The sequence below is a fragment of the Eubalaena glacialis genome, chromosome 20 (assembly GCF_028564815.1).
Source record: "Eubalaena glacialis isolate mEubGla1 chromosome 20, mEubGla1.1.hap2.+ XY, whole genome shotgun sequence".
Classification (NCBI taxonomy): Eukaryota; Metazoa; Chordata; class Mammalia; order Artiodactyla; family Balaenidae; genus Eubalaena; species Eubalaena glacialis.
The window spans coordinates 17044582-17056589 of NC_083735.1; the positions used below are offsets into that span (position 1 = coordinate 17044582).

General features: G+C 35.3%; 1 long non-coding RNA gene across 1 annotated transcript in view; it reads right to left on the minus strand.

The window, feature by feature from the left end:
• The window catches only part of LOC133081357 (uncharacterized), a 394489-nt gene that overhangs the window by 37285 nt on the left and 345196 nt on the right, over positions 1-12008 (minus strand). Inside the window, exon 2 of the long non-coding RNA XR_009698789.1 lies at positions 6605-6653. This is a non-coding gene — a long non-coding RNA (uncharacterized LOC133081357). The remainder of the gene's footprint in view (positions 1-6604; positions 6654-12008) is intronic.

Consider the following 12008-nt stretch of genomic DNA (forward strand, 5'->3'; position numbering starts at 1 on the left):
ATCAAGCATTTTTCTATTGTTCTTTAGCTAAAGTTTAAAGTTAACATATAGGATTAAAGTCACATTTTGGATTAAAAAGCTTCAGTTTCTATTAACAGTAACAGATTTTTTATCTAAAGAGCAGACATCCACAAATCTCACTGATTCAAATTAAAGAATCTTTAAATTAACATAGAATGAATCTGAGCAGTCACAATAAATGATAAAACAATTTTGACAAAAATTTTGTAACTTTCATGATCAGCAGTAACACTTTCAGCTCTTACTGACTTTTAAAATGTTGGACTCAATTTGAAAATGTATTCATTTAATTCAAAACATATTGCTTGATGCTTTCTATGTGCTTCATGATGTTCTATTATTTTATCTGCCAGGGGAAAAATAAATAAGAAAGACCAATATCCTTGCCTCCTGGAACTAATCTTCTAGTAAGAGGAAGAAGAAAAAAAAGGATAATAAATTATTAAAGTATATTATAGGTTCTAAGGTGATAAATACTTTAGAAAAGATAGAGTGGTGTAATGGGACATGACGCTGCAGAGAATGCACAGGTTGTAATTTTAAATAGGGTGGGGGATCAGGTTAGACATCATCGTGAAGGCAAAACTTGAGTAAAGGTTTAAAGGATGTAAGCAAGTTAACCAGATGGATATCTGGGGCAAAAGTATTTCAGGAAGAGGGAAGGGGTGAAAATGCCCTAAAGTGGGAGCATGCATGGTGGGTTCCAGGACAGCAAATCACCTAGCAGGTCTGAGCACAGTGAACAAGGGCAAGAGTGGAAGGCGATGGGAATGTGGAAACAGTGGGGACAGGTCACGGAGGTGCTGGGAGACGATTATAAAGAATGGCTTTTACACTGCATGAGATGGGAAATTACTGCAGGTTTTGAGCAGAAAAGTGACATGATCAGATTCATATTTTAAAAGGACTTAGTTTTTTAAAACAGTGAGTTATTCCATTTTCCAGATCAAAGAAAACTATAAGCAATGCTTTAGATGGAGTGAATGACTACTAGAAGAATCATATATAAAGAAGCAAAAACTGGCAGTTTAAAAGTGAGAGATGAGAGAACATCATATAAAATGGTAAAAACAAACAAAACCACACAAATACCTGGACCACTAATTGCAGGGGCAAATAATTTTTAACTATTCAAGAACTACTAAAATAAAACCATAAATATACAGTCTTTTATTATAGGGTCAAATAATTTTATATACTCATATGATTCCATAGTGTTCTATATTTTAGTAGATTACATTAAGCATTACAATAAATAATTTTGAGATATTATAAAACTGTAATAGATTATAGCTATCTGACCCTTTTTTAAGAAGGATAAGAAATAAATTTGTAAGGCATTTTAGGATTAAAAAAACTAAATAGAAAAACGTTCAACACTTAAGTGTATAGATTTTAGTTTTCTTAAAAGTCTGCTTTTGTGGAAAAAATACCTCTGACAGCAAAAGATAAATGAGGGGTTAATATATCACTATGTGTTGGTTAGGTTTGCTCCCCATGAAGCTTGAATGGGAAGAATAAAAATGATGTGAGTTGGCTTATCTTTATTTCCATCAGAAAAATGATAATGTGGGTTCTTCCCATATTCAAAGTGTAGGGGGAGGAAGGAGTAAAATAGAATGGGGATTCCTGAGTACAGTAAGATAGAATTCCATCCTGCTTCAAGCATCCCGTGTCATCTGAAGTACAAATTTGGATGATGTGCAAAATGAAGCAATAATACCACATTTCTTCAAAACCCAAATTGCCATTCCATGAGAATCATATATCCTTAAATACTTTGTTCAGAAATAAATCACATCTAACACAAGCAAGGACAAATGTCTCCTTTAACCTGGAATCAAACTTCAGTAAATGCCAGCTAGGCACTCAGAAGAGGCTATACCATTTTGTGTACTTCTTTGTATTCTTTCCTTTAAATGCAGCTATTTCTTTGGAGGCTTAACCACATGCCGGATTTAAACAGTTGTGTTCAGCCATTTTAGTTATTGGTGCAACTATTCCTTCACAATTCAAAAATAACTGAAAGGATTATTTTTCTTAGAGCTTTCCAAAAGAAACACCTTATCACTTAAATGAAGTGTGGAAAAGTTGAATTCTAAAGCCAAAAAATGTTACAAACCTCCAAGGGACTGAAAACATAGGATTATAAAAGGCAACTTGAATCCACATTTTTATATTGTGTTTGCCACTATAAACACTACTTTTAACACCCTATTTTCATTTTCTGATCTTATTGTTATATATAGACCTATGCTGTTTAGACATATATTAAGAAGTCAATCCATATTTTTCTGGCAAAATGTATGAAAAATAAAGTAAAAATATAACCTAAGAGAGAGGTGGAGTGTAAAAAAATCACGAATTTTTCCCCTATAGACTATCTATTTATGAAATAATTTACTTATTTCACACCCCAAATTTCTAATGATACAGTAAAATTGCTTTTAGAGACCATTTTCATTTAATCTGAAGGGTTCTCTTTTTGATATGTGGTACTGTGACAGCAAAGATAAACTGCTAAGTTTTAGCTATCTCATTTGCAATTCAAGATTTACTATCCTGTTCAAATTAATCATAATGTAATATTGACAGAAAGAAGGGGCCCATCTCAATATGTCTCAGTATATCTCCCTCTGGGCAGATTCAGTTCCCCTAAAAATTTTAATGTGTGGTCTGTTAATAAACATAGATTCTTTCTCACATAACAGTGTCTGCAATACTTCTGTTATGACTTTGAGGCAGTGACACTTATGTTAGAGTTATTTCAGATTCTCCCATAACAAATATATCATCAAGTTTGTACTTGTCAAAAAAGACTGGAGTCCCAGTGGGTCCAATGAAGTATATTTTATTGTAGAGAAGTCTGCCATGTTCCCTCAATCCCTACTCCTCTCTCCATCATGACATAATTTCAAGGGCTATTGTAAAATGAACCATAACATAGTAAAGGCTGGCCTGGCCTTATGAATGGGCAAGTAGAAATGGAAATTAAGTAGAAAAAAGAAAAAGAAGACCATCTTGTGTTTAAAGGTCACAATGTTACCTTATCATGCTCTTGCAAACTCAAAATTTAATTTAGATTTCTTAGAACTTCTACCTCAAGAGTGCCTGTAAAAATCAAATACCACCGAGAGCATTAGGAGCATAACGTTAGAATAAATGTACCTCAAATCATTCCTAGAAGAGTCTGCTGGAATAGAACAGAACAGTTTACATCTTGATAGGGCTGGAGAAAGCTACCTGTGGTGCAGCTATCTGTGCACACACCATACCAGCTTCTTCAGGAGAAAAGAACTGTGCAGAAGGGAAGAAGGCAGACTTCACTCACTTCAACATTTGGCCTGAGTCCAAATGTTGGGTCACCAAAAGCAAGCCTGGTTCAATCCCAGCTACAACTAAGGGATGATAGATGTGATTCTGGTCAATTATGAAGGGTGCCGATGGTCTACTCCTAGAAATTCTCAAATCACTATTTCCTGAGCCAAGACATTTACTCATTCATCCACATATTCAAATGTTAATATGTGGACAGTACTCTGAAAGATACAGAAATGAACAGAACACAGCCTTTTTGTTTAAGGAACTCACACTCCAGTAAGAGAGATAAAGGCAAAATATATATTATAATATGAAGTAGAAGGTGATTGAGAGAAGTAAAGCATGCCATGAGCGTGTATAATATGGAGAAGAAATTTTTGACTCAAAGACTGAAAAAAATTCTAATGGACGAGGTGGCCTTTGAAGTGGGCTGTGAAGCCAGACACTTTTCAATAGGCAACACTGGAGACAGCAATGGTCACTACATCTTGAATGAATAAATGGCTTATGTGTAATTGGAAGGGCATTGGACTAGTGGCAGTGATATGGAGACTACCTCCAAGTTCTGCTATATTTTCTTGGACAAATTATCTGACCTCTTTGAGCCTCAATTTCCCCATCTTCAAAGTATGACGACTAGATTAGGTTGTCTTTTAATTTCTTTCTGCCACTATAACTCTGTGAAGGCATGGAGTTCATGTTTTGTCCCCAGGTTTCCTGTGGGGAAACTTACTACTCTTGATAATATTTACTAAAGTGGTAGAATTCTGCGGTAGGTACTGTGGTTATCTTACCAACCTCCAGCCTACCTACCACTGCTCCACTCATTTTGTGTGGCAGCCAGGGAGTCTGGATGGGATTTACTTCATCCACAGATACAAGGGTAGCTCCTGCTTTCCCACTACTTTTTACTATTAAGATTGTTTTATCAGTGTTTCATTATCTAACTCTATCCTAAACCAAGACCAGGTACCACTCACTGTGCCCAAACAAATTAGTCCAAAGTTCAACACCTTTAAGATGGGCCAGTGAGAGCAAATGTAGGGCATTCGTTCCGCAGTTAAGGACAGTGGTCATTTTCTCACACTGGATGTGTAAAAAAAGCCGACAGACAGCATATGAACACAGGATAACATTTTAAGGATAACGATGACCGACAAGAGATGGAAATGCAAGTAAATCAAGAAACGTGGAGACAGAATTCTGCTCACAGTTTGACTAAAGTCCATCTATCCTTGGGCTTTTGTATTTGTAAGCCAATAAACTTCCTTCACTTTTTAAAGTATAAGAGTTTGGTTTTCTGTATCTAACAACCACTGTTCTGAACCACTAAACCACTTTTTCAAAACTTTTTTTTTGTAGAGTGTTTTTTTCTAAACCAATTTTATTAACCAAGTTAAGTACTAAGCCATAAATTCATACACATAAAACATTCATATTCTCAGCTTAGAGAGTTTACAAAAACTTACCATACAATATTCCCAACAAAAATCCTATGACTTTCTCTGTCTGGATTAGAAAGCACTATTACTTTAATACTAAGAGATTTCAGCAGAGAAAAGATTTGAAAAGGATGAAAAAAAAATGCCTTTTCTCTGGAGGCTTTCAATCATTCTTGAGTAATTGTAGTCCAAGATATTTTTGGTATCATCTTTGTTTCCATCTTTTTAAAACTTGAACTCCAATTCTTTTGTTAGGGAACGTGAGGGTTTTCGAGAATCAAAAAGAATAAGGAATAATCTTTATAGTCATTGACTCCACACCTTTCTTCTACAAAGGCACCTCAATCCCAAAGAGGGTACTGGCCTCGCTTGGGATGGTCAATGTCAGAGTGGAAAGAGGATCTCAGGTGTACACACATCCCCCCCCCCCCGACAGACAGCCTCTGCTTCATTACAGCTGCAGAATACTCTGATTTAGGTGCAGTTATTTGTTAACACTTGACGCTGCCATCCAGATATACACAAACCTGTGCCAACAAACTCTTTCCCTTTTGAAAAAATTCCCCTGTGTCAGTTTTCTAACTTCCATTTCATAGATTATAAAGAAACACTGAGAATCAAAGAATTCAAATTATTCAAACAAGGTTATTGTTCCATGAGTGGCTGACATAGGACTAAACAGAAATCACCAGACTCTAGCCAAGTGCTCATCCGTCCCCTCCACTGCATTATCCCTACTGAGTGAACAACACAACTTATACAGATGTTTCCTTGCTGTCTCTCAGTGAACAAATCAGCTTTTACAATTAGAATAATGAAAATATAGAATTGGAACTTGGAAAGAGCCTTAAAGATCATTTCATTGAAAACCTTCCCCACCCAATGAATTATGTTTCCGAACTCTACTTGCTAGACCTTTTTTTTTTTTTTCTCTTGAAGAAGGTGGTCTTGATTCTACATAATAAATGCCTTCTCATTTTTGTAGGGCTGGGTAGTGTCATGAAAATTTAAGTGCTAAAGAAATGCTAATTCTTGGCAATTATTCTCTTGTTTTTACTGTAACACTTGTATGTATTAAAACCAAAGATAAATCTTTAAAGAACAGCACACCATTTCGACACTATGTTCCTGAAACGTTTACTGACTACATATAAAATACCTTTTTTGAATTACACAAAGAGAGATTATTGTATATAACTGCACATTGAAATATGATTATATATGAAATAATAGTTCTCTTGTCTATTGTTAGTTTTTCCTAACTTTATATTTCCTCTAAAGAATTCCAGGAGGAAACTCCCTTGTCATATAGCAGCCTGTCATACTTACTTTGTTTTGGTGGAGAGTTTTAATCACATATTATATCCCAGTATAAGAAAGACTTAAATTGTCTAGTTTGAGATTTCAGATCACCAAACAATCCTTTCCTTGTTACCAGAAATAAGTACTAGGTATTTTAAGCTCTGAGATAGAAATGTTTAACAGTATATAATTCATAAGACATTCTAAAATATCTGTGGAGTTTTGAGAAATTAGTTACCTTTTGGTTGACCAATTATATCCATGCAGGCACTTGCAATGATAGAAAAGTCTTTTTGTTGGTTTAACTCTCTTTTCAGACTGTGATTATTAATGGCTAGTGGCTAATTGTTTTCGAATTTACTGAGAACTATGATCATATGTTAGACAAAATTTGAAATAAACAGGCTTGGTTGCTCCAATTTACTGAAATTCAGGAAGTAGAATGTTACATTGGAAAGGGAATGGACTTCAGCCCCAGACAGACTTGGGCTGAAATCTTAGTTACAATATTTACTTACTGACTTTCGGGGCAATTCGCTGAACTATTCTGGCCTTGCGCTTCCTCATCTGTAAAAGAAGAATAATCGTATTTACTTCTCAGATGTCCTTTCGAGAATCAGAAATAATATATGTAAGTTAAAGAGAGTCGACAAAGTTGTTATTAGAAATACTAGTTTTCCATTCACAACAATAGTTTAATGAGTCATAGGTAGTCAGACTACTCAAATCTTTAAAGCTCATATCTGTTTTCTTTAGGCACTTATTTAAAAACAGATTCACTTTCACTTTTGCCATTACATTCATTATTAAAAACATGTCTGACTATCTCACCTTTTTCAGTAAACAAATAGCACTAACTGTAACAAATCAAATTATTTAGCGGTGAAAATGAATCGGCACTTATGATTTATTCAGTGTCATATGTTAGCATGGTCTCAGTTACTTAGAGCCTCCATCACTTATTACTGTCTCTCAGTGAAAAAGCTTCTAAGAACAAACACAACAAAAATAGATCTATTGTCAAATCAAGATGAGAGCTTATTCGAATTCACTGAGGAAAATATTATGTCATTAAACTACAAAGATAAACAACCTAGCTTATAAACTGAGAACGCCAGTAGTTTTGCTCCCTTTGTCATTTGTATTTTAAATAACATGAAACATTTTAAAATACTGTGTTATAACGTATCACCCATCACTTGAAGAACTTTTGTGTTCAAATTAGTATGGTGTTTGATACAGCATTGAAAACAGCTTTGTAAAAATGTTTTCTGCTTCAGAAAATGCCATGATGTGCTTATAACTGGTTGCAGCAGAAGAGAATGAATTGGTTCTAGTTTCTGTACATTTTTACTTGTTAATAAGTTTCTTAATGGTTTTTTTGCATGTTCCTGCTTTCATCTTTCTTCCCTATTGCTTAACCATATTGTCGGCTATAAAACAAAACATTTTATATGCCAGCAAATGCAGGATTAAGAAGTATCAAGAGAGAATTTTAATATAGCAACTGTTTGGCTAAGGTCACGCCACAGTGAGATACAAAGCAATACATAATAAGAAAAATCACTTAAACATAAGAAAGTTATTAATAAATCAGGAGAAATCAAGTGTGCAGGGAAAGGTTAGATGTTATGTATTCTGTGTTCTCGGATACATGGTTCATTACCTGTGTAATTGCTCTACCATGTAGGATATGCATTTGAGCAAACACTGTAAATTATTACAAAGTATATACAGCAAAACCTCTTCAAAATCTTCCCCTACTTAACGATTCCCTACATGTAGAAGAAGCCCCTGACTTACACAGATGTGATCCTCTAGGAGTGGGGCTTAAGCCAGACCCATACTAACCCTCCGCATTCAATCCTCAGCATTGCATTAATGATGCATGAGAGTTTTATGTGGGATAAAAATGTGAGCAAGAGGACCTCAAGGTGCAAACAATCTAATGGAGGGAAGGGAAAGTAAACAGCTCACTGCTGCCACTGCCGCAGCTACTACCACTAATAAAAACAATAGAACCTTCCCTTTAGCAAAACATGACTTTGAGCAAGTTACTTATATGAACCTCTGTTCCATTATATGTAAAATATGGATAACAGCTGCTTCAAGGAATGGTTTTGAGGGTTAAAGGAGATACATACAAGAAGTATTTAGCATTGTGCCTGGAACAATGAACAGATGCTATTTATGTATTGTTCTTGTTACTCATGTTAGTTTTATTATTGGAGGTATAACGACACATTCAAAAAGTCTTTATCCCCATTTTGCTCATAGACTAGTTGGTGCATTAAAATATGCAGACATGTTAAAAAAGTAATTGTACCATACATTATACATGATAATTATAAATGAATGCCAGATAATGTCTTAAAGATATTATTTTTATATACCTATTTCTCTCAAAAAATAGAGTTAGCATGATATTCCTGTTCACAAAAAGACCAAAGAGAAAGAAAAATATGGTGTGTCCTATTTCACCTTCCATATTGGGTATTAGACCCATTTCTCAATACAAAGGTTATAAAAGATTCTAACAACTATATGTCCAATGTAGAAATGTCTAAATATAAATGACCATTTTCAAAAGCCATAATCAATCAAGAGTTAATAATCAAAGATACACAAGGACAAAAGTACCTGAATAACATATCAGAAATACTGGTAAACTTATCTAGTGTGGCTTTCTTTACAGCTTTTAAAATACAGTTATTGAATGTGTCTGGTTGGCTGTCCTTTGTCTCTTTGTTAACACAAAGAATTAAAAGCTGCCATCGTTGTAACTTTTGTCCCTAACTTCATGGTGTTAATAACAGTGGTCACCAGCAAGACAACTTTGACCTGGACCGACAGCTGCTATGACTGGAATGCTTGCTCTGGGTTGAAGGACACTGATTCCAGGCCTGTCAGCTGAATCAGAGGCAATTTTGAATTGCTAAGCAGAAAATGATCTACCCATTCAATAAGTAGTTAGGACACTTGGGGATGGGATGATGGCAAAAAACCACATCTTATTGACAAGTCATCGTTGGGTTTGAGGCAGAAAGGGCTTCGAAGGCTTGGAGGCTCTTACACACTTGAGCTCATTCTGACTCAAACAAGTAAATGAAGAAAATGACTAGGGATGCTAAGGGTCCACCTGTCCTCACAAGTGCCACTCAGATATTTTGGCTGAAAATTCCCCTCAAATGATAGAAAATAATATTTTCAACCTTTTAATTGGGGCGTTTCCCTTATTTGTAACATATAGAGAATAGAAAATTAAATATTACTACTAGAATGCTGAAAATATAGGGGCATAAAACTTTACTTTGTTCCCTAAGTTTCTCATTTTCGTGATGTTACATATGTTCCTTTTAAAAATACAAAGGTGAAAGAGTAATTAGGAACCTTTATTTCTTATACTGCTTACCCAAACTGCACTGAGGTTTTTAAGAAATCTGGCACACTACTGAGGATGTTTACTAATATACTGAGTGATAAAAATTTTGATAAGCTACATTTGTGTCTTGTTCATTTTGACTGATTACTTCATTTATTTATTTTTGTTTTGAAGGCGGATGAGAGGAGGGTTGGTGGGATGGTTTTATTGATACGACCAGAAGAGGAAGAAGAATAAAAAATTAAGAATGCGCAAATATAAGCACAGACATTAATTTTGAGGAAAAAATGCTTAATTCAGTAACTTAAATATCTTTTCTCCACTGGGGTAAAGATATCCAGTAACTATGTACTGCACAAGAGAGCTATAATCAGTATAGAGCTGAAACTTTTTAAGCCATACCTCTTTAAATATGACATTTTAGCATCATTATTATATCAAAATAATGTGTTAAAGTATTACTTTTGAGAGACTGGAGCTCCTAATATAATAAATACAGCCTTGGTTTGCAAGTATTCAGAAGAATGTAAATGATTATATCAACTTTAAAAATGTGCCAAAGATGTAAAAGTGGCTCAGAGATTTGTGGTTAATTTAATTGGGACATACGAGAAATATAGCGACATGCTGCAAAATGTGGGGACAATATTCACAGTACCTTTAGCAAAAATATGTGAGGGGTCAAAAAAACTAAAAATAAAACTACCGTATGACCCAGCAATGCCACTCCTGGGTATATACCCGAAAAAAAAAAACAGAAAAAACTAATTAGAAAAGATACATGCACCCCAATGTTCAGAGTAGTGTTATTTACAACTGCCAAATTATAAAAGCAACCTAAGTGTCCATCAATAGATGAATGGATAAAGAAGCTGTGGTATATATACACACAATGGAATACCACTTAGCCATAAAGAACAATGAAATTTTGCCATTCGCAGCAGCATGGATGGACTTGGAGGGCATTATACTAAGTGAAATACGTCAGACAGAGAAAGATAAATACTGTATGATACAACTGATATGTGGAATCTAAAAAAATACAACAAACTAGTGAATAAAGCACAAAAAGAAGCAGACTCACAGATACAGAGAACAAACTAGTGCTTACCATTGGAAAAGGGAAGGGGAGAGGAGCAATATAGGAGTGGGGGATTTAAAAAAAAGGTTATTATGGGATTATATAAAATTATGTGTGTGAAACTTTTGAAAATTGTAAAGCTCTACAGAATTTAAAGAATCTTTCATTGAATAATAAAATAAAGTAAAATAAAATAAATATGTAAATGGTGGTAAATGTGCTACTACTGAGTTTTTTTTGTCTCCATTAAGAGTTCACAGCCAGGAAAATGGGATCACAATGCAATGACGGCAGGTGATATGATGCTGGTTTCTCTAGAAACCATGCTCATGTGGAGTCTTAAAAAGTAGAATACAGGAAACAGGGGCTATTATTGTTTCCAGCACTATTCAGAGTGGGAGTGGTCCTATTTGCTGGGATGAACTACTGGATTCCTTTGTTTATCATCGAAAAGGGGCACTAGGACCATGTAATACTATAATACCATCCCAAATGATCCTCTTTACATCTTGGATTATTTTGGTTTTTCATTTAGGTTGCCGTGCAGAGATCAGAATTTTCTCCTTAACAGAGAGGAACAATTCTAACCACTTTGCAGTACAAATCTTATTTTAAGAAATTGGAATTCTGAATTAATAGTATGTTGTCAGATAGATTAATTAGTGTGAATTGGTCGTGTAGGCCCTATGTACAAAACTGAGGACAAGACACTGAATTTTGATCACCCTGTATAGGTACAAAGACGTGAGCAAACACTTCCACCTGTAGAGACAGCTGCTTTATATTTGACAAGCTCTTAACTATGACACATAGTAATTAAAGTGATTCATATTTGGTATTATATACATAAGGAGCCTGAACTGAGTATTAAGCCAAAAAAAAAATAATAAGCATGTGTATCTGTTATTTATTGCTCCTGCTACAAAATTCCTTCCAAACAGTGGCATAAAACAGCAATGATTGGAGCTTCCCTGGTGGCGCAGTGGTTAAGAATCTGCCTGCCAATGCAGGGGACACAGGTTCGAGCCCTGGTCTGGGAAGATCCCACATGCCATGGAGCAACAAAGTCCATGCGCCACAACTACTGAGCCTATGCTCTAGAGCCTGCGAGCCACAACTACTGAGCCCACGTGCCACAACTACTGAAGCCTGCGTGCCTAGAGCCCGTGCTCCACAACAAGAGAAGCCACTGCAATGAGAAGCCCGCGCACCGTAACAAAGAGTAACCCCTGCTTGACGCAACTAGAGAAAGCCCGCGCGCAGCAACGAAGACCCAACACAGCCAAAAATAAAATAAACAAATTTATTTTTAAAAAAATATATTAAAAAAACGGCAATGATTTAGAATTCCCTATAATTCTGTGCATTGGCAATTTGGACAGTTCTTCTGCTGGTCTAACTGGGGCTCACTCATTTAGCTGCAGTGATTGGGTGACTTGAAGGGGCTGGAGAGTTCCAG